This window comes from Vulpes vulpes, chromosome 9, assembly GCF_048418805.1.
Source record: "Vulpes vulpes isolate BD-2025 chromosome 9, VulVul3, whole genome shotgun sequence".
In the NCBI taxonomy this organism is placed as follows: Eukaryota; Metazoa; Chordata; class Mammalia; order Carnivora; family Canidae; genus Vulpes; species Vulpes vulpes.
In genome coordinates this window covers 27,745,319-27,766,477 of record NC_132788.1, presented here as the reverse complement: position 1 = coordinate 27,766,477, position 21,159 = coordinate 27,745,319, and the positions used below count along the sequence as shown (strand labels likewise).

Sequence of the window (21,159 nt, the reverse complement as noted above, 5' to 3'; positions counted from 1 at the left end):
TTCATAGAATGAATTTAAAAGTTTTTGGAAAAGTTGAAGAAGGGTTGGTATTAGTTCTTTAAATGTTTGGTAGAATTCAGGGGCACCTGGGTAACTCAGGCAGGTCTTGAACTCAGGGTCCTGGGACCAAGCTCTGTATTGGGTTCTCTGCTCCATAGGAAGTCTGCTTTTCTCTCTGGCCACTTTTTTTTTTCTCTCTGTCTCTCCCAGATAAATAAATAAGATCTTTTTATAAAATGTCTGGTAGAATTCACCAGTAAAATAACTGAGTACAGGGCTTCTTTGGTCAAGTGGTTTTTTATTGTTATTTCAATCTTTTTACTAGTTATAAGTTTTTCAGATTTTTATTTCTTTGCAATTTAGTCTTGGTTGGTTTTACATTTAGAGGAATTTGCCCATTTCATCTAGGTTATCCAATATGTTGACATACAGTTAGTCATAGTACTGTCTCATATCCTTTTTATTTCTGTGGAATCAGTAGTAATGTGTCTAATTTCAGTCATTTGATTCTTCTCTCTCTCTTTTTTTTTAGTCCATGTAACTAAAAGTTCATCAATTTTGTTGATCTTTTTGAAGAGCCAACTTCTGGATTTTTTTTATTTCCTCTATCATTTTACTATCATTTATCTAGTTTATCCCTGCCTAATCTTTATTATTTCTTGCTTCTATTAGCTTTTGATTTAATTTATTCTTTTTTTCTAGTTCCTTAAGTTATAAAGTTAGATTGTTGATCTGAGGTCTTTTTTTTTTTTTTTTAACGTAAGTCTTTATATAAGCTACAATTTTCCCTTTCAGCACCACTTTCTCTGCATCCCATGAGTTTTGGCATGTTGTGTTTTTGTTTTCATTAGTCTCTAAGGATTTTCAAATTTTCCTTGTAATTTTTCTGACCCATTGCTTGTTTAAAAGTGTATTTAGGTACGCCTGGGTGGGTCAGTGGTTGACATCTGCCTTTGGCACAGGGTGCGATCCTGGAGTCCCGGGGTCGAGTCTCACATCGGGCTCTCCCCATGGAGCCTGCTTATCCTCTCTCTGCCTGTGTCTCTGCCTCTCTCTCTCCCTGTGACTATCATAAATAAATAAAAAAATAATAAAAAAATAAAGGAATTAAAGGATTAGGAGGTTTTTATCATTTTTGCTATTTGTTTTCTTAATACCTTATAGATTTTTTTATCCCTCATTTCTAATATTACTGTCTTCTTTTGTGTTTAGTTGAACTTTTGTAGTAAAATGTTTAAATTATTTTCTTATTTCCTTTTTAAAATATACTTTAGCTATTTTCTTTATGGTAACAAAGGATGTTGTTAATGTCCTAAAGTTATAACAGTATAATTTGAATTTATATCAGTCTAACTTTTTAAAAAGATTTTATTTAGTTAGTTAGTTTAGAGAGAGAGAGAGAGAGAGAGAGAGATTGAGCATGAGTGGGGGGAGGAAGAGAGGGAAGGAGAGAGAGAATCTTAAGCAGTCTTCATGCCCAGTGTAGAGCCCTTTGTGGGGCTTGATCCCAGAACTATGAGAGCATGACCTAAGCTGAACCCCAAAATTGGACACGATGAACTGAGCCATCCAGGTGCTCCTATGGCAGTCTAACTTTAATAATATACAAAAACTCTGCTCCTCTACAGCTTCATCCCACCCCTTTGAGCTATTGATGTCTTAAAAACTACATTTTTGTACATTGTATGCCCCAAAACATAAACTAATAATGTTTTAAATACATTAATCTCTTTAAAAATGTAAAAAACAAGATTTGGAGTTACAAACCAAAGTTACAATAATACTAGCATTTAGTCTTAGAATTTTTCTGTTTTAACTTAGTTTCTTAAATCATGTAGAAAACAAAAAACACAATTAAAAACCATTGTTACAACAATACTAGCTTTTCTAATTATTCATGCAGTTACCTCTATTTCTCTGTAAAGCTTTGAGTTTTTGTTATGGCGTCAAGCATCCTTCCATTTTACTTTGCAGGACTCCCTTAAGCATTTCTTCCAGGGCAGATTCAGTGGTAACAAATTACTTCAGTTTTTGTTTATTTTGGAATATCTTAATTTCTCCCTTACTTTTGAAGGATATAGAATTTTCTGGATATAGGATTTTTGGTTGACAGTTTTTTTCTCGTAGTATTTTGATTATATCAGCCCATTGCCTTCTGGCTTCCAAAGTTTCTGATAAGAAATCTGCCCTTAATCTTCTTGAAGATCCTTTTTTATGTGATTATTTGCTTCCCTCTTGCTATTTTCTAGATTGTCCTTTTGTTTTTGGCTTTTGAAAGTTTGAATATAATGTGTTTTTGTGTGAGTCTTTGAGTTCATCTTACTTGGAGTTCATTGAGACTCTTTGATATTTATATTCATGTCTTTTATAAAGTTTAGGAAGTTTCAGCTGTTATTTTCTTCAAATATTCTTTCTACCCCTCTCTCTCTTCTCCTTCTGGGACTCCCACAATGCGTATGTTGGTCTACTTAATAGTGTACCAAAGGCCCCTTAAGTTCTGTTCATTTTTCTTCAACCTTCTTTCTTTCTGTTCCTCAGACTCAATAATTTCCATGTTCTTTCTCCGAATTTATTGATTTTCTTCTGCCTGTTCAAATCTGCCTTTGAATTCCTCTAGGGAATTTTTTAATTTCATTTGTTGAACTTTTCAGTTCGAGAATTACTTTTTGTTTTGTTTTGTTTTAGGTTTCCAATTCCTTTATTGATATTTCCAATGTGTTCATATATTGTTTTCTCAACTTTCTCATATCTTCCTTTAGTTCTTTGAGCATCTTTAAGATAACTGTTTTAAATTTTTGTCTAATATTTCTGCTATCAGATCTTTTTCAGGGTCAGTTTCTACAGATCTATTTTTTTTTTCTGTGAATAGCCAAATGTGTCTGTTTCTTTGTATGCCTTGTGATTTTTTATTGTTGTTGTTGAAACCTGAACATCTGGCTCTAATAGTGTGGTAATTCTGGAAATCAGATTCTCCTCCTTTCCCTGGGTTTACTGTTTTTGTTCCTGTTGTTGTTATTGTATTTGTTATATTTTTGTTTTTGATTGTGTAGGCAGTCTCTGTGTCAAGGTGTAAACTTAAAGTCTTCTTAGATCTTTTCTAAGCCTTTCCCTGGGTGCCTGATTACTTTCTGATTTTCCCTATATATACAGTTGCTTTTGAATGTTCTGGTCTTTAATGTTTGACTACTAAGAAGAGGAAAGAAAAGAAAAGGAGTATAGAAAGAGTGCTAACCTTTTAAATCTCCTGGATGTCATTTTACCCAGATGGGGAGAGGTTTGCTTAATGGAGGGGAGGTGCAACAACAATGGATGCCTGCCTCTTTGTCTGCACCTCTGTGATCAGAAGCAGCAATCATTGATTAGAGCACAGATCCCTGATACTTGGAGGATAGGGTCCTTTTTGCCTACCCTAGCTCCTGCAAGCTGTACACAAGCTGCTTCAGGAGCATGTGCACAGCTGCCTGCCTCATGGCTGGGGGTGGGGAATGGGTAGCTGCTACTGTGCTAAGACCCACAACTGAGACCAAAATGAACTGTCCAAGTCTCCCCCTAGACATTAAAAGCCTTCAGTAAACTGTCCAGAGTTCCTAAATAGTTAGATAAGACTAATTCCATAAGTGCAATCATTCTCTAGCAGAGGAGACAGATTCTTAGTGCTTCATACTCCACCATCTTTCTAGAATCCTTTAGGATTTTTAAAAATAGATTTCATTTTTTAGAGCAGTTGTAAGTTCACAGAAAAATTGAGTGAAAGGCACAGAAATTTTTCATATACCCTCTGGCTTAAGTGCATAGCCTTCCCCATTATCAATAGAGAAATGCCTCAAGATTTTAAATAACCACTAATAAAATGTATAAAACATTTTTTTTGGAGAAAAGGTCAATTGATATACTGGAGCATTTCAATACTCTCTACAGCAGGCAAGTGTGGCCCTTTTAATACTAGTGTTTATGCACCAAGGGGTGGCCTCAGTATCTAAGAGGGCAGAAACACTCATGGTTTCTTCTCTGTTTATGAGAAGTACAGGAATAACAGCAATACTGGCCACTCAAAGCCATCCTATCACTTTCTGTCACTGACCCAAACATTTACCTAGTTTTCTAATAGTCATCTTTTAAAATGACTTATCCTACTTGAAGCTTTTTTATTTAAATAATTGCCAAGTTCGAAAGTTTCTGTCATCGCAGCACTTTACCATGTCTATACTCACTTCTACTACTCTATTTCAGATCCTTGCACGTGGGTTCTGGTCTGTTGTAAAAGTTTCCTAAACAGTTCTCCCCCTTGACAGATACTCCTTGCTCCCATGACATGACTACTAGATGTATCATCCTAAATCACAGCTCTTAGTAACTCACCCTTCTACTAAAAAGGGAAGAAGTTACCAAATTTCAAGTTGAACCCTAGAAATTGCCTGGGGCAGTCACTAGGTTCCTCAGGTCCTCTCCCAAAGTACAAGGCCCTACAATGGGAGTGTTCATTTTGTTTTTGGATATCATTTCCTCAAAACGATGCTTTCTGAGGAACTATCAGATACAAGAGTTCTGTTTTATAACAATCTATTAGAAAAAAATAATAGTAGTCTGAAACTCCAGCCTTCACCACACACACACACACACACACACACACACACATACAAAGTCTTTGTCTTCTTTCATTAAGTTGTTGTCTAGCGCCACCTTGTGTTAAAACTAAACAGTGGCTCTAGAAGAAAACCACCTGCTGTACATGTTTTATACTGCAGATCTTTAGCACTGGAAAGGAAACGTAGAGATCATTTAGATAGCTGCCTAACTTTATAGATGATAATTCTTTCAGGATTTAGAGGAAGAACTGAACCCAGATTTCTTGAATACCATGCTCCTCAATTTTCTAACACATCCTCATAGCCACTTCAGCCTCCATAGTAATTGGGCCACAGTGATGATGCCACCTTTGGAAGAAGACAAAAAAATGACAACTGATCCCTTATTGTAATCCAGTTCTTATGATAAATATACTTACAAATATCTCATTTATTCTTAATACGTAGTCTGTTCTTATTTCTGTTTCATGGATGGACAAGGTATGATTCAGAGATGTTGAGGGACACATTAAAGTTACATTGTATTATTCGTTCACAATTATTCATTCCCTTTTTGCGCTTGCCATACTTCTTTCTATGTACAGGCCAGATATATACTCATTGCCTGCATTGACTTTGGGCTTGGCCAGTTCGAATTTCTTTGGTCAATGGAATGTGAATGGACTTGATATGTGCCACATGTGAGCAGAAACTTAAAATTTTGTAGTTTGATTAGGTGTACGTCACCCTGATTTCCTCCATGAGAACAATATGCATTAGAGGGTGTCTGTTTCTTCAGCTGTGGTTCCTGGAATGAGATGACACATGTAGCTGAACTGAAGCCAGATGAACTGACTCATCAGAGTCAAAGCTGACCCACAGTTAACCTACAGCCTCATAAAATGTGAGCAAAAAATAAATATTTGTTTTGTAAGCCACTGAGAATTTGGTTGCTGCAGCAAAAGCTGACCAATACAGGGTTTGAACACAAGTGTGACTGACTTCAAAAATCTCTCTGGAAACTCTGTGAAAAAGAGCCCTGCTCATGGAATGATATTTAATTTAACTAATTTGAGAACCCATGGGTTAGGTCTTAAGTTGCTGAGGTTCTTACTTCCTTCAAGTCTGTTTAATTCTACTTTCTAGCTGACTCTTATTCTGAACATCTGATTTAAATCTACAACCTGCTTCTTTGGCTCTGCCTTCTCAGTACTTTTGATTCCTTTTATCCGGACTTATTTTTCTCTTTTTAAAAGCACTCATAAAAGTGCTTTTATTTATCTTCCGAAATACTCTACAATTAATTTATTTGTAACAAGTAAAGTTTAAATGTCTCCCCAGCTGAATTTTAAGGGAGAAGGCTTTTTTAAAAATCTGTTTCGTTTATTGTCATTCCTTAAAGAGTGCCTGGCACATAATAGGTGCTAAAACGTATTTGTTAAATGAGTGCATGAAACTGCTCAAGTGCTTCTGAAGAGTGGTAGATGTATTTTAATAAGATGACCAGAAGAGGTCAGAGATGAGTTCTTTAAATATCTGGTTGGACCTGAAACCACCTTTAAATCTGTTTGCTCTGGATGTCTCAAGAATTGATGTGGATTGCTACATAATATAGTGGTGGCAAACGGCATATATCATGAAAACCACTGAAAGGTAAAAATTAATGATGCCTCAGATTGATTTCTCCTCCATATATGACCTAGTCTTGGAAGCCAAGTATGGGGATGGGGGTAGGGGTGGGAGCAAATAGAAATAGAAAATAGGATGCAAGGGGCACCTGGGTGACTCACTTGGTTGAATGTTGGATTCTTGTTTTGGGCTTAGGTCATGATCTCATAGGTCTGTAGGATCAAAGCCCCGTGATGGGCTCCCCAGTTGGCAGCAGGGAGTCCACTTGAATATTCCTTTGCTCTGCACCCCCCCACACACGTGCACTTGCTCCCTCATTCTCTCTCTCTCTCTCTCAACAAATCTTTAAAAAAGAGAGAGAGAAAAAAATAGGATGCAAGATGGGGCAGAAAGTGTTGTCTTCAAGGTTATGTTTATGTATATAAATTGCTTGTAAATAATATTACATTCAGTCAAACAACCAAAGAAAATAGTAAATGCTTATTTTTAATTACAAAGCTATTGCCTAGACTAAGAACACAGCCTCTTAAAAGTGTTTATGTGTGTGTGTTTATAGATATTAATACCAGAACACTTGACTGACTTTCCCTCTCCTTTTTTACAACACAAAATGGCAAGGCAAGAATCACAAGCTATGATTCTGCCTGCATGTGTTTTAGTCTCCCTGACTTAAAAGCTCATGCCTAAGGGCGGCTCAGTGGCTGAGCATCTACCTTTGGCTCAAGTTGTGACCTGAGGTCCTGGGATCAAGTCCTGGGGGAGCCTGCTTCTCCCTCTGCCTATGTCTCTGCCTTTCTCTCTGTATCTCTCATGAATAAATAAATAAAATCTTTTTTTTTTTAAAAAAAAAGCTCATGCAAAAAAAAAAAAAAAAAGCTCATGCCTAAATGTCATAATATATAACTACAAAGAGAGTTTAAAGAAATGACACTGAATTGGAAGCAAATAATTTTCTATAGACTGCATATTGGTTTTGATTGATTGATTAGTTCAAGGAGAAAAATTTGAGAATAAAGGAAATTTAATGTTACTGGTTACCTCCTACACATCAGGCCTTGTGATAAGTGCTTTTACATGTTATCTTACTCTCTGAAGTAAACAATGTCAAAGATAACACCTAGAATTTAATAGAAACTCAATACTGAATTTATGAATGAGTAAGTGACTTTTAAGAAAAAGGATCTGTTTCTTTGTTTTGTTTTGGTTTGTTTGAGAGGGTTGATTTGTTTTGTTACCTTGATAAAACTAAATCCAACTTAAACCTGGGATGTGAGTACATTTATATTCAGTGTTACCAATGTGTCCATTTACTAGGCACTGAAAAATATGCATACAATGTGGTTCACTGAGATACTGAAAGGGAGGCATGGATAGAAAGCTAAATTAAGTGGATGTTAATTCTGATCTTTTTGTGAAATATTTCCTTTCGTTTAGATTCTGCATAATGAAAATAATAAATATGTAATTCTCTCCTTTCCTACTTAAAAAAAGATTTTATTTATTTATTTGACAGAGAGAGAGAGAGAGAGCATGAGCAGTGAAGAGGAGCAAGGAGAGAGGGAGAAGTAGGCTCTGAGCTTAACGGGGAGCCCAATACATAGGACTCCATCCCAGGACTTGAGATCATGACCTGAGCCAAAGTTAGACACTTAACCAACTGAGCCACCCAAGAGCCCCTCACCTTCCCTACTCTATAACATGTTATGAGATAAATATGAGATGCCATATTTGAAAGGCTTTGAGGTGATTCAAATTTTGGGAATGTAAATAGATAGGAGTTTAATGAAAAATTTTCTGTGATGTCCTTTGGGAAGGGAATATGATGTTGCTCTGGCTATCTTTGTTTAAATGAGTAGACAAACAAACAGAACAATAATCCCAAGATTATATACCACCTACACCTATTCTGCTTCTGTGGGTAGTGTGGGTTTCCAGACTGAAAGAGTCCAATGTGTTGGAATATTAGAGAGGACAATTTTATTGAGCTTTGTGTTAGTTAATAGCCAGATAACATGGTTTTATTCTAAGGCTTGTGGCCAGATACATGCAAAGGTAGATTCTCTTATATGATGCTATGAAAGAGAATACACAGACTACTCAAAAATATTTTTGGTGTGGGGCAGGTCGGATTGGAGAATGGACAAGAGTGGCCATTGGAAGAGCTTTCTCTAAGCTTTTATGGACATTCATTCTCACTCCAACAGAAGTGAAATAGGACTTCTTCCTCTTCTCTCTCCTCATCTACTGCACTTAGAGCTTTAGCTGACTATTAGACATGCAGTATATTCATTGCAAGCATAATCACCACAAAGAATGTAAAGATGCCAAGTACACATGAACAAATTAAAGGTTCTTAGTCAAATCCAAACAAATATATACCTGATAATGGCTTTGGCTGAGATATATTTTTATATTTTATAGCATGTTCACATTTGCCAGTGGTTAGCAAAGATTAAGCTTGCCAAACTTTAATGTGGTACAAATGCCATGTTCAAGGCAAAATAAGTGGACTGTTACAGGATCTGGCAAATCAAAAGCATTATCAACAGCTGTGGTTTTCATATGCTTTGTGAAACTAGAATAATAAAGCACATGTGCATTTAGAGTGGGTATTAATTCTCACATTAATTTTTTTAAATATGATTTATGCTAACTGGTAGTTTCATATGGTATTAGAGTTACGATCAACTTCTGGTTAGATGTGATAATAGCCAGAAGGCAAAATTGATTACGTCTCAATTAGTTAATAGTTAATAGTTCATTAAGGATTTATTGAGAGGCTACTATGTTCAGGATCAATCCAAGAACTTTATATGTAGAGCAAAAATACTTCCTTAGGTCTAGCTATCAACACTCCTGCTACTACTTCTATGCCATCACTTCCATACCATTGGGGGCTGGGCCCCAAGCTAATATCCTCCCCAGGTAGCATTGCCAGAGTTATCAAATAAAAATACAGAAGGCCTTGTTAAATTTGAATTTCAGATAAACAATAGGGAAAATTAGTAGAAGAATGTCCCAAATATTACTGAAGTGGGAGATACTTACATTAAGATTACTCATCGCTTATTTGACATTCAAATTTAATTGGACTTTCTATGGGTTATCTGGCAACCCCATCTGGGAGTCTTCCTGTGCTGCATCTGTGGAAGTGAGCCACAAACCCTCATGTCCTCCAGCTTCTCCTCACCCATCCAGGTGTTTGAGGTTCTGCCCAAAGAAATGAGGGCAGAGAACAAAAACAGTGGCTTCTGAGTCCTCTTCTCCTCCCTTTTTTCCTTTGGACTTTCAGCTTCCTCCATCTCATATCCTCCTTCTCATTACTCCAGGTATACTTAAAACTCCATAATCTGTCAGTCAGTCTTCCTGATTTGTTTTGCTCAAAAAAACCCGGGTGTTACAGACTATTCTGCTGTGGATTTAGAGATCCTACTTGGATGTCAGCAACTAAATACTCTTTAAATAATTTTGCATTCCTCCTACATTACTCTATCCCCTGCCCCACTCCTTGGTAGATAAATGATTCTGCCTGATAGGATACCAAGAAATGCAAAGGAGAAATGTTTATTAATTTATTTGTGAGGAGAGGGCTTTTGTCTATTAAATTATACGTATATTTTAGCTTCTTATCCTTTTCCTTTCCCCCACCCCAATCTACAATTTAATCTCCATGAGAATGTGGACCTTGCCCTGGGAATATGAAAACAATACCAGGCACATAGTAGCCACCTAGAAAGTATACGTTGGATAAATGAACAAACTCGCATTTTCCAGTGAGGAAAATTATATATAATTTTATTTATTCATGAGAGACACAGAGAGAGAGAGGCAGAGACACAGGCAGAGGAAGAAGCAGGCCTCATGTAGGAACCCCGAAATGGGTCTCAATCCCGGGTCTCCAGGATCACAACCTGGACCAAAGGTGGTGCTAAACCGTTGAGCCACCCGGGCTGCCCTAGACATCGGAAGTTAATTGGCCCAATTTGTGCAGCAGAACTGGGCTTCATATGATCTATCTAACCAACGTGTGAGCCCTAGCATTTCACTCCTATATATTTCTACTATTTGCTATCTAGCAACTCACACAGCGCTCCTGGTGTGTTTTTTTCTTCAAACTTTGGTCCCAATTTGAAAAAAGCATAAATGGGAATCCCTGGATGGCTCGGTGGTTTGGCACCTGCCTTCGGCCCGGGGGCGTGATCCTAGGGTCCTGGGGTCAGGACCCTGCATGGAGCTTGCTTCTCCCTCTGCCTGTGTCTCTGCTTCTCTCTCTCTCTCTGTATCTCTCATGAATAAATAGATAAAATCTTTAAAAAAGAAAAAAAAGCATAAGTAAGAGTTGCATGTCTTTACTTCTTTAGCTGAAAAAAAGAGAACTTTCCAACAATAACAACAACAAAAACTGTAAGGGAGGGGCGTCTGGGTGGCTCAATGGTTGAGCGTCTGCCTTTGGCTCAGGCATGATCCTGGAGTCCTGGGATTGAGTACCGCTTGGGGCCTCCGGTAGGGAACCTGCCTGCCTATGTCTCTGACTCTCTCTCTATGTCTCTCATGAATAAATAAAAGCTAAATAAATAAATAAACAAAATTTTAACTTTAAGGGAAATAAAGAAAATCTCAAATGCATAAAACTATTACATTTATGAAGTACTACTTTTTGGTTCTACAATAACCAACAAGCTCTGTTCTATTCCCCAGAGCAGAAGAATGATCAGAGGGTCTGATGCAAATGCCCAGATCTTGAGGTAATGGTTTCTGGGACCACAGGTAACCTTTGCAATGCCTTTATGTGAATTAGAAAAAGATGCTCCTTTTGCTGAAGAGGCACAGCAGAACTCTATGCCACACAGCCTCATAGGGGGAATGCAGGCTGAATTTCAGACCCCATTTGCCACATTGGCCAGACACCTTCATAGAGTGAACAGTGCACTCCTCTGTAGATAATAGCTCCTTTCTTGGCATAGCTGGCCATGGGTCCAGAGTTTGGCTGAAGGAGCTGTTAAAAGTTGGGAAATTCTTCTTTCCTCTCAGATCTTTGTTTTTTGACCACCTGCTCTCTGGGTATCTTACTGCCTGTCTCCCAACTTGAACTGGGATTGTCTCCCAGGAAAATTAATCAGATTTGCTTCCATTTCCCATATCCAACTTCAATCAGTCAGGAAAGGACAAAGTCTCTCACTATCCTAATGCCTTCCCACTCATGTCTTTTCAATTGCCCATTGATGTCCAGAACAATGTAACTGATACCCATGGCACCAGTGAATATCCTTGCCTTTCCCAGACCAGGTCAATGATTCTACTACCTCTTGAGCTTTCTGTGGTAACTTCCAAAACATGGAGAAGTGGTCTTCAACAAGTTCTCCTCAGAATAAACAATATAGAAATACATTGACTATATAATTTTAGATATAGCCTGTAAGCCCATGTACAATGTGTGTATTTGTGTGTGCTTTCTTAGATATATAGATGGAAAAAATAGCTAATAACTTAAGTTTGGAGATGTAGTGAGGTAGTAGAAAGCACCTAGACTTTCGAGCAAAGTAGATCTGTGCTAAATGACAGCCCAGCACCTACCACCAGTGTGACCCTGGGGAAGGTCTTTAATCTTCCTATTCCTCAATCTTCTTGTTTACAAAAAGAGACTAAGACTTAGGGATGCCTGGGTGGCTCAGTGGTTGTGTATCTGCCTTTGGCTCAGATTGTGATCCCAGTCCAGGGATCGGATCCTGCATTGGGCTCCCTGCATGGAGCCTGCTTTTTCCTCTGCCTATGTCTCTGCCTCTCTCTCTGTGTCTCTCATGAATAAATAAACAAAATCTTTAAAAAAGAGAGAGAGACTAAGACTTAAATTGTAGGGTTGTGCTTTAGTTTTCTAGAGCTTTGTAACAAAGTACTGCAAACTAGGCGGCTTAAACAGCTGAATTTATTCTCTCATAGTTCTAGAGATTGGCAGTTTTTTAAAAATTTTTTTTAATTTTTTAATTTTTTATTTTTTATTTATTTATTTATTTATTTTATTTTTTTGAGATTGGCAGTTTGAAATTAAGGTGTTGGCAATGTTGGTACCTTCTGAGGGCTCTGAAGGAAGGATCTGCCCCAGGCCTTGCTCCTTAAATGTTCAAATCAGGTCACACTTTGAGGTCCTAGGAGTTAGGATTCCAAAATATCTTTTTGGAAGGGACACAGTTTGACTCATAATAGGTTGTTAAAGGAATGAAATATGGCAACTAATATAAAGCACTTAACAGAAATCTGGAGTTATAGAAGTACTTAAATAGCAATTGTATAGTTACTATTAATGGCTTTGCCTTCTGTTCTTTGTAATGATCTTGTAAATACATGGTTACTCTATAGGATAAATAGACCTATAGAGAGAGGGTCTATATGGAGAAAATGTATAAATATATAGAAAATGTCAGACATAAAAATCAGTTATTGAGAATAAAAGGCTTTGTGTTTATGTATGTATTTGGGGTAGAGGTGGGAAAGAGCAGGGATATAGGATAGACGGTGAATGAAGGGCATAGAATTTAATTATCCAGACTAACTGACTTTGAATTGATTAACACTGCATTCTACTTCACTTCGAAAATGAAGTTAGAGAGATACAGAATCAAAGTTTACCCTTGAACAATATAATTTGTGCCAGAAACAGTCATTAGAGCATCAGCCACTTGATTCTGATGACAGAAAAACTCAGACTGTAGTTATTCTACAAACAGCATTACTTGGAAAATGTTTACTAGAGTAACATTTTCAAGCCTCTATGGGATTTAAAAGTGATATATTTTCTGTGGCACATTTGGTTTCAGAGCATTATTTGAAGAGAATTTCTCACTGTTAATAAAACTAAAAAGGAGAAAATTGTATTTGCTATTTCATGAAGAGAGACATCTCGTTTGATCTTGAACTTTTCCCTTCAGGATATCCTCCATGGCGGCTGAGTAACTAAGACAATGCAGTGGAATGCATGGCTGAGAGGGTGAGTCTTCAAGAAGATGAGGGTTATTATGTAAGAATCTGGTCTCCATTAAGAATAGAACCAGAGGAAATATGTTTGATTTGCAGAAGGAAGAATTTAGGCTAGATCCAAATACTCTCTGTATTGGTAATCAGTAAAATAGATGCCCAAGAAAGGCTAAGTAATACCATTCCAAGAAGATCTGTAACATTATGAGAGAACTTGCTTGCTAATAGTTTTCAAAAATCATGAAGACTTGTGACTATTCTATCTAGCATATGAGATTTGCATTACTCTAGGCAAGTTTTCAAAATAACTCTTTTCTAAGTAATCTTTCTGATTGCTATTACTTAGTGCATATATATATATATATATATATATATATTTTTTTTTAATGGATGGTTGAATTTGAGTAAATTGATCAAATTGAAAGTTAATTTTAGTGTTATAAAAGCATGGTCTTATAATTTTCCCCCTCAAAGATTTCCATTTAAATCAAACCAAAGAAAAATTGAAAATGGGGAGAGTTTTAAATATTAGATTTAAGGTCTAAATCCTGATTTTCCTGAGAAGAGCCTAGATTTCTTTGAGGATAGGAACCAACCTTTCTTCCTTCCTTTCTCAAAGCTGATTCTAAAGAACCTTTCTCATAAGGAAGCATTCATTCTATCTTTTTGTTTTGGGGAGTACTAGAAAACTTTTGAACAATGTTTATGAGAGGTATACTGAAAGGGGTGCTGCACTCTCCATATTAATTGTTTCTGTTGATGGAGGCCAGCAGATGATTGCACAATTTTTTTCACTTTGCCTGAGAAGATATTTTCAGTGTAAGTCTATAAGGGATCAAAAGTGGTTACCAAGCAAGTCTGTTTTCAGAAGTGACTTTTTTTTTTACTGCTCTGGATTTATTTATTTATTTATTTATTTATTTATTTATTTATTTATTTTTGCCAGACTAGTTAATAATGGGTTGGGTTTGAGTGGCTATGAAAGTACAGGAGACACATTTTTGGGTTTATGAAGGGCAGAAATTTGGATGGAAGAGGCCTAAAGTAAAGAACCCTTGAATGACTATACATCTGTGAAAGAGAACTGAAAACATTTAGCCCCTCTTAGAGAGAGGTTTAAAGGAATCTTTTGTTTAGCCTGCTCTATTGGGGAAGGGGGAAGGGAAGGAAAATCCTGAGAGTCTGAAAAACACCTGAAAACCTCAGGCTCCCCTCACTCAAATTTGAGATTTAAATTTACACTCTCCAAAAGGTCTACATTCTCCAAGAAAATAGTATAAAAAGCAATCTCAGGCTGATAGCAATATTAATGCCCTCAATAAAAGTAATTAAAAGTCTTTTCTAGAAAGACATATTTTCAACCCTGCACAGAAGATTCCTCTAGATAAAATGCCACCAAATATGAACTCACAGTTCTAAATTTCAAGAAACATGAAAAAACAATCCAGAATCATTAGCAATAACAAACTTCTTAGACCCTAGAACTTCAGAAATAGCTTATAAAATATTTAAAACTGTTAAAGAGAAGAAACAAACACTACTTAATTATTTACTAAGAGTAATTTTTCTGGCCTATATAGGGGTTAATTTTTCATAGGTTGTTTTACTTATGAAATAACCCAGGACCAGAGTTCTGGTTATGGGCAAGAGGATACTCCATGTTATTTTCAGAACATTCCTTCTTGCATATGCTGGGGCTCTCTATGAGCAAACCTAAATGAGGATAAGCACAGCTGTTAGCCTTCAACTGCAGGCCATTGAGCAAAGGGAAGTTTAAATCTGTATTCCAGCTAAAGTCAAGTTTGGAAAGTAGACTAATTCCAAAAGGGTGGAAAGAGTAAGAACCAAGTAAAAAAAGAGACCAGACAAAGCCAGTGATTTTAGGAAGAGGAGGAAGTGGTACTTCTTAAGGCAAGAGAATGCAAGTGGAAGCAACTCTATGTAGGTCACCTTCAAAGGGAGCTGTGGTTTGGGGCAATATTCCGAAGTGCTGTTTTAACTATGAAGTGAAGTCAGGTCCAGTGAACAAAACCTAACTTCAAATGGAAACTGTGTCTGCTAGGATGTGAATAGGAGATTTTATTTTATTTATTCTATTTTTTTAAAAAAGAGTTTATTTTTAAGTAATCTCTACATCCAACATGGGGCTTAAATTTACAACCCTGAGGTCAAGAGAGTCACCTGTCGACTTGGCTGAGCCAGCCAGTTACCCCTCATAGATTTTAATCCCTAGAACTATACATATTTAACTAGGCTTGGTTTCTCCTGCCTCTGGCTCAGGAAGTTCTGTCCTTTGTCATGTTGCTCTTGGAGACAAAACTATTAGAGACTTCTGTTTCAACTAATCAGCTTCCAAATGAATGGTACAGAAAAGTTTCTTAGAACTAGAACTGGGGGATCCCTGGGTGGCTCAGCGGTTTGGTGCCTGCCTTCGGCCCAGGGCATGATCCAGAAGTCCCGGGATCGAGTTCGAGTCCCACGTTGGGCTCCCTGAATGGAGCCTGCTTCTCCCTCTGCCTGTCTCTCTCTCTCATAAAAAAAAAAAAAAAAGACCTAGAACTGGGTCTTAACGTCTTATCTTAATATGATTTAATATCATGTATCATGTCAGGTCCGTAGGTGGCATATCATGATGGAAGGACGTGTGCTCAAGTCATGTGATGGCTACTTACATCCACAATCAGTTGTTTGGAACTTTTTGGGACCTGCTTTTAGAATAAAGAATGGAATAGATATAATTAATTCAAACTGCTTTTGCTTAAGAAATTGCAGACTTCCAGACAGGAATCAGCCATCTTCATGAACAAAATCCAACTCAAAGGTAAAAGCCAAATTAGCATAACTTGATAGACACTCATATTAGTTGGACATTGTGGTGTTATAAAATGAAACATTCTAGTTAAATAGGGATAATTTAGAGCCAATCCCCAAGGAATCTGGAAAATCATCAGGCAGTTATTTTTAATTCCTTCCTTCCTTTCTCCTGCCCTCTCTCCCTCCCCCCACAGCCTTCCTTTCTTCTTCCCTTCCCCTCCTCCTCATCTCCCTCCTCCCTCTCTTCCTCCTCCTCCTCCCTTCCCTCTCTCTTTTTCTCTTCTCCTCCCTCTCTCTCCATCCTGGTTATTCCTTTTCTCTCAGCATCTCCCTTTGCAGACAGATTTTTCTCCCCACTCATCTGCATCTGCCACTTGGTGGCCTCAGACCCACTCCCAAAGTTTACTGTGCTGAATTGTGTGTTTCAGGCTCACTCTGTGTCAGGGGTTATGGTCAGATGCCTCTTCCAGCCAGAGGCAGGCATGGGAGGGATAGAAATAACCATAATCCTGAAAGTAATAAAGCTTCTTTTTATCTCCTTGAATATAGTCATTCCATCTCTATGAAATAATTTTCAAGCTACCCTGTATATTTAAGGGCAGTACCAGTATCCCAGGGCTCTTGAGATGATTCAGCTTCATGCAACACTTCCCCTGTTTCTTTCAGATTTTGTTGAAGATGGTGGTTTGTGTTACAGTTAACGGTTCTTCTGGAGGTTGAATGAGAATTTCTTTTCCTAACAGTATGCTTAAGGGCAGAGGAGGATGTTCCTTTTACAGATATCAGGAAACATGAAGGAGAAGTAGATCTAATTCTTTACAGATAGAATTCTATTTTTCTTCCCATTTCACTTGGATGTATTCTTTTTTCTCAAACTTGGAAACAGATTAAAAAAACAGTTTAGACTTAAGTACTTAAGTAGCCTTTTTTTTTTAGAGTAGCATTTGCAATACAGTTTGAATGTTCTGAGGAATATTATATCTGAAAAATAAGGGATTCACACTAAATACACTTTAGAAATAGTAATTAAACAAAATAAAGCAGATTTCTTTACTGCAGGACTTCTCAGTTCTTTTTTTCCTTCCCTCCCCCACCTCTTTCTTTTTCCCCCAGTTCTTTTAATATGCTAGTGGACATCATGACACTTCAAGAGTGATTTATGCTTTTCTGAAAATTATCTAACCATCAAAAAGGCATAGTTCTTAAAACAAAACCTTTTAAGTATGTTCCTGCCAATGCAAGTTTCACTGCTCTCTTGACTCAAAGTATTATCTAATGCTGTACTTGATTAAGATACTATCCTCCAGCTCCAAAACTTCCCTAACTCTACTCTACTTTCTGATGCAAGGGCCAAGACTCTGGAAACCACATTTCTCTTTAGTCATCTGGGTTCCTTTTGGGATGCCCTTGAGAGAAACTGGACAGCAGGAGGAAGAGAGAGGGCTTTTCCTTCTTCCTTTCTGTTAACTGTTTCTGGATATCACCCTATCAGTGGCCTTTCACTTGGCAGCAATAATTAGTTGCTGCCGTCAGCTTCTCTCCACACTTCCAGAGCCTCCCTGCAGTCTGAGGGTATATGCAGTGGCCCCCTTGGGAGTCAGAGCTCTCCTCAAAGCACCTAAATACCAACAGTGGCTTGGCAGTGCCCTACCCTGAGACCTAGGTCCTACCTCTATGCGGTCTTCCCCTAACTTCCAATTCTGGCAATTCTAACCTCTTCCCTAAGAGTAGAATCTGCTTGCTACCTAACTCTGTTATCTTAGTGTTCCTTTTTGCTATTTTTGAGCCCTCCAACATCTGCAAAAAGTTTCCCATATCAAATTTTGTCTGTTAAAATACCTAGTATAGTATCTGTTTTTCTACTAGACCTCACTGGAAAAAGAATGCACGTGAGTTCTCTTCCACATCTCTTTGGAGATGGAGGAAGGCTAGGAGAATGGGTAGAAGAGGGCTTGGAGGAAAAGCCTTGAATTCTTGCCTTGAATCTGAAGCAATGTTTTTCAGACTTTAGAAATTCAAGTGAAGGTAAAGAAGTTTCATTTTGAAAATTTTACACCCCCCCCCCGAAATAATAGGATACTTGCTGGGGTGTTATTAAAATAGAATTATGAATTCCTTTTTCATCTGTTAAGTTGCTCAATGATTTTAGTAAAAATGTAATGAAATGTAACCTTTCTGCAGGGCTATATTTGCCATAATTATAAACAAAGATTAACCATTCCAAGACCGTGGAAAGAGATAGTGTGAGTTGGTAGGATATTGGAATTGGAATAATGAAAATGCAAGCATATATTCTCATGGAATCTCTAGGGATACATTTAAAAATGTAATTCAATCTCTGGGTCTCCAGTCTGGCTAATCATTAGAATTATCTGGGAGATCATTACAATTATAGATTACTAAATTTGACCTCAGGACCAGGGGTTCAGACTCTACTGGGCTGGGCCCCTGGAACTGTTATTTTTGGAAAACCCCATGTGATCAAGGGATTCTGATAATCGGCAGGTTTAGGATCCACTATTATATGAATAAAAACTTTTATATTTTTTTTAGAACTTGGATTCAAAATTCAGTATTTGGGTTCCTCTTCTTCTTCTTCTTCTTTTTTTTTTTCCTCCATTAAAAGACTGAGTGAGGAGCCCTGGTGCTGACAGTCTATCCTAGCAGGGGGCAGTGGGGAAACACTGGATTGGAAGAGATAAAAGGAGATGGAGCTTCCCTCCAAAGCTGATTTTTGAAGGGCTTTTGATCATCTCCACCCACTGTCAAAGCCAATCATGGAACCTCAGAGCCAAGGCAGTTCTGGCAGGTTGTTGCCACACCACGACACCATTTCTGTCTGCTTACTGGGGTTCTAGGGGGGTACTTGCTGTCAGGATGCTGAGATTCTAAGTTATAAGTGGGCCTTTGGTAATCAGTGCAGAGTTTTTTTCCAAGTTGTTACCTTCATGGGTTTCTAAGATATAGTGGCCAGGCATCTGACTTCTTAAATAACCAGCCATATATGTCCACAGATACTGCCAGGAACTTATCAAACAAATGGAAAATGAAATAAATAAAAGAACACAGCCAAGGCCAGTAGCAAGAAAGGGTCTCATTTAACTTGAGCTAGGGTCAGTTTTCTTGCTTGGAAAGCCTCAGTGTTTTGTAAAACCTTTTATGAAAAAGGTGAAAAGGGGGTATCTATCTGGCAGTGTAGATCCTTTTTCTCTTCCTGTGTCTCCTAGTCACAACTGGCAAAATTGAGGAAATCAAGAACTTCCTTCTCAAAGCCAAGTGGGGGAAAGGATGCAAAAACTGTTAAGATCAAGAAAAATAAGGATAATGTGAAGTTTGCAGTTTAGTAGAGCAGATATCTTTATACCTTGGACAAAGGGAAGGCAGAGAAACCACAGCAGTCCCTGACCCTGGGTTTCACAGTGAAGGAGATGAAATGAATCAGACATGCTGATTTAACTGTATTAATTTTTTTAAAAATTCAAACAAATAAATACTTTTTTTAAGGGGTGGAAAGGATACTTGTTGTCCAATTGCTCCAGTTGGCCAATTTCAGTGGCATCAAGTTTGGATAATATTGTTGGGTTACTTGGAATAGTGGGTCCTGGATTTGATCAGGGAACTCACCAGGTTTGTGGTTTTTCAATAGTGGAATCTGTTGACATAAAAAAATCCTTGGCACACTGGGTGATTCAAATGCACTTTCATAATTTGCTCTCATTTTACCCTCTTTTTATTTCCACATTCCACAAGAATCCATCACTCCCCTCTGAATTATATGCTGCTTAGGACTGATGCTCATACCACCCACTCAGGGAGGGCAACCTCAGCTTCTTGAACTCACAGAACCTATTGTTCTGTCCCTTTCTTACCCAGCGCTGTCACTGCAGCCCTATACTCCAGCTGGGAGGGCATGGAAATGACTCCCCTGAGAGCCATTCATCACAGTAATAAATGTTCTGTGTTTTACTAAGTTCCATCAAAGTTCACCTCCACACTGAAACAAAACAATTGTTCTCTATGCATTCTTTTTTTTTGTGTCAATACATACTGTTCACAAAAACTCATAAGCTCGTTGTATATGTGTGAAAGGTAAACTTAAAGCTGCATAAGCATCTGTGCACAGACCATGTATGGATGTGTTTGTTTTTCAGTATTTGTGAGCACTGGTGAGATATTAGGGCTTACAAGACACCTTGATGCCTGGCTGAACCACCACCTTCACAGGCTTCATGCAGATACTACAACTTCTTACTTGTGTGCATTTCATTAATTATTATTCTACAAATTTCTTTCAAGCCTCCCAGGTGTGTTGATTTTAATTGTTTCACTCATTTAAACATCTCTAAAGACTGTAATAGGTTAGTTAGCAGGGCAAGCCTGTTGCTGGCATTCTCTTCTCCCCTTTTTTGTCCACATACCCAAATTAACCAGAAACATTCATCGCTCAGTTAATGAGTTGGGATTCTTCTCTGTAGAGTGCAGGAAGACATAAAAGGCAACCTGTCTTTATGTTAACATCAACTACTTTCATGGTCTTCTTCCTACTATATGCTCTCTGCTGACTTACTTTAGAAAAGAAGTAAGCATTTCCCTAGCTTCTCAGAGTATACAGTCCTGTTATTGAGCAATCTTAGAACAATTTACTATGTAAGCCACCCAAAACAAAATAAAACAACACACATACACCGTGTCAAAACAAAACAGTTTAGGCATCCTTTCCTTCTTTTTAAACCCCATTTGCTCAATAGCATATTCAATAAAATATATACCAACTTATTTTGTCCAGCACTACTTAATGCAATATAACTTATATCAACAAAAAAAGCCTAAACAGTTAGCCACACGTGTCATCAAATGAGAACATTTTGTAATGATGTTCTATAATTTAACATTTAGATTTAAGATATGCCTTGTTAAGAAAAACAAAAGGGCTTATTAACTCATTTGCTTTTCTTATTAACTCTATTTTTTAACTGACTGAGCAAACATCTAATTAAAGGAGTAATTTGTTAGAATCATAATCATACATTAACTGAAAAGAAAAGAGAAAGAAAACAACTAGAGCAGAAGCTAGGAATTTCCAAAAGCTTATTTGTTTGAGTTAGGATATGATATCTTTATTATTTTTATTTTTTTATTTATTTAAAACTGTTTCTTTGAGAGAGAGAGAGAGAGAGAGCAC

General features: G+C 37.5%; 1 pseudogene; it reads left to right on the top strand.

Moving 5' to 3' along the window:
* The first annotated feature begins 10,942 nt into the window (after nucleotides 1-10,942).
* Nucleotides 10,943-19,414, top strand: LOC112934176 (large ribosomal subunit protein eL38 pseudogene; annotated as a pseudogene).
* Nucleotides 19,415-21,159: the final 1,745 nt, after the last annotated feature.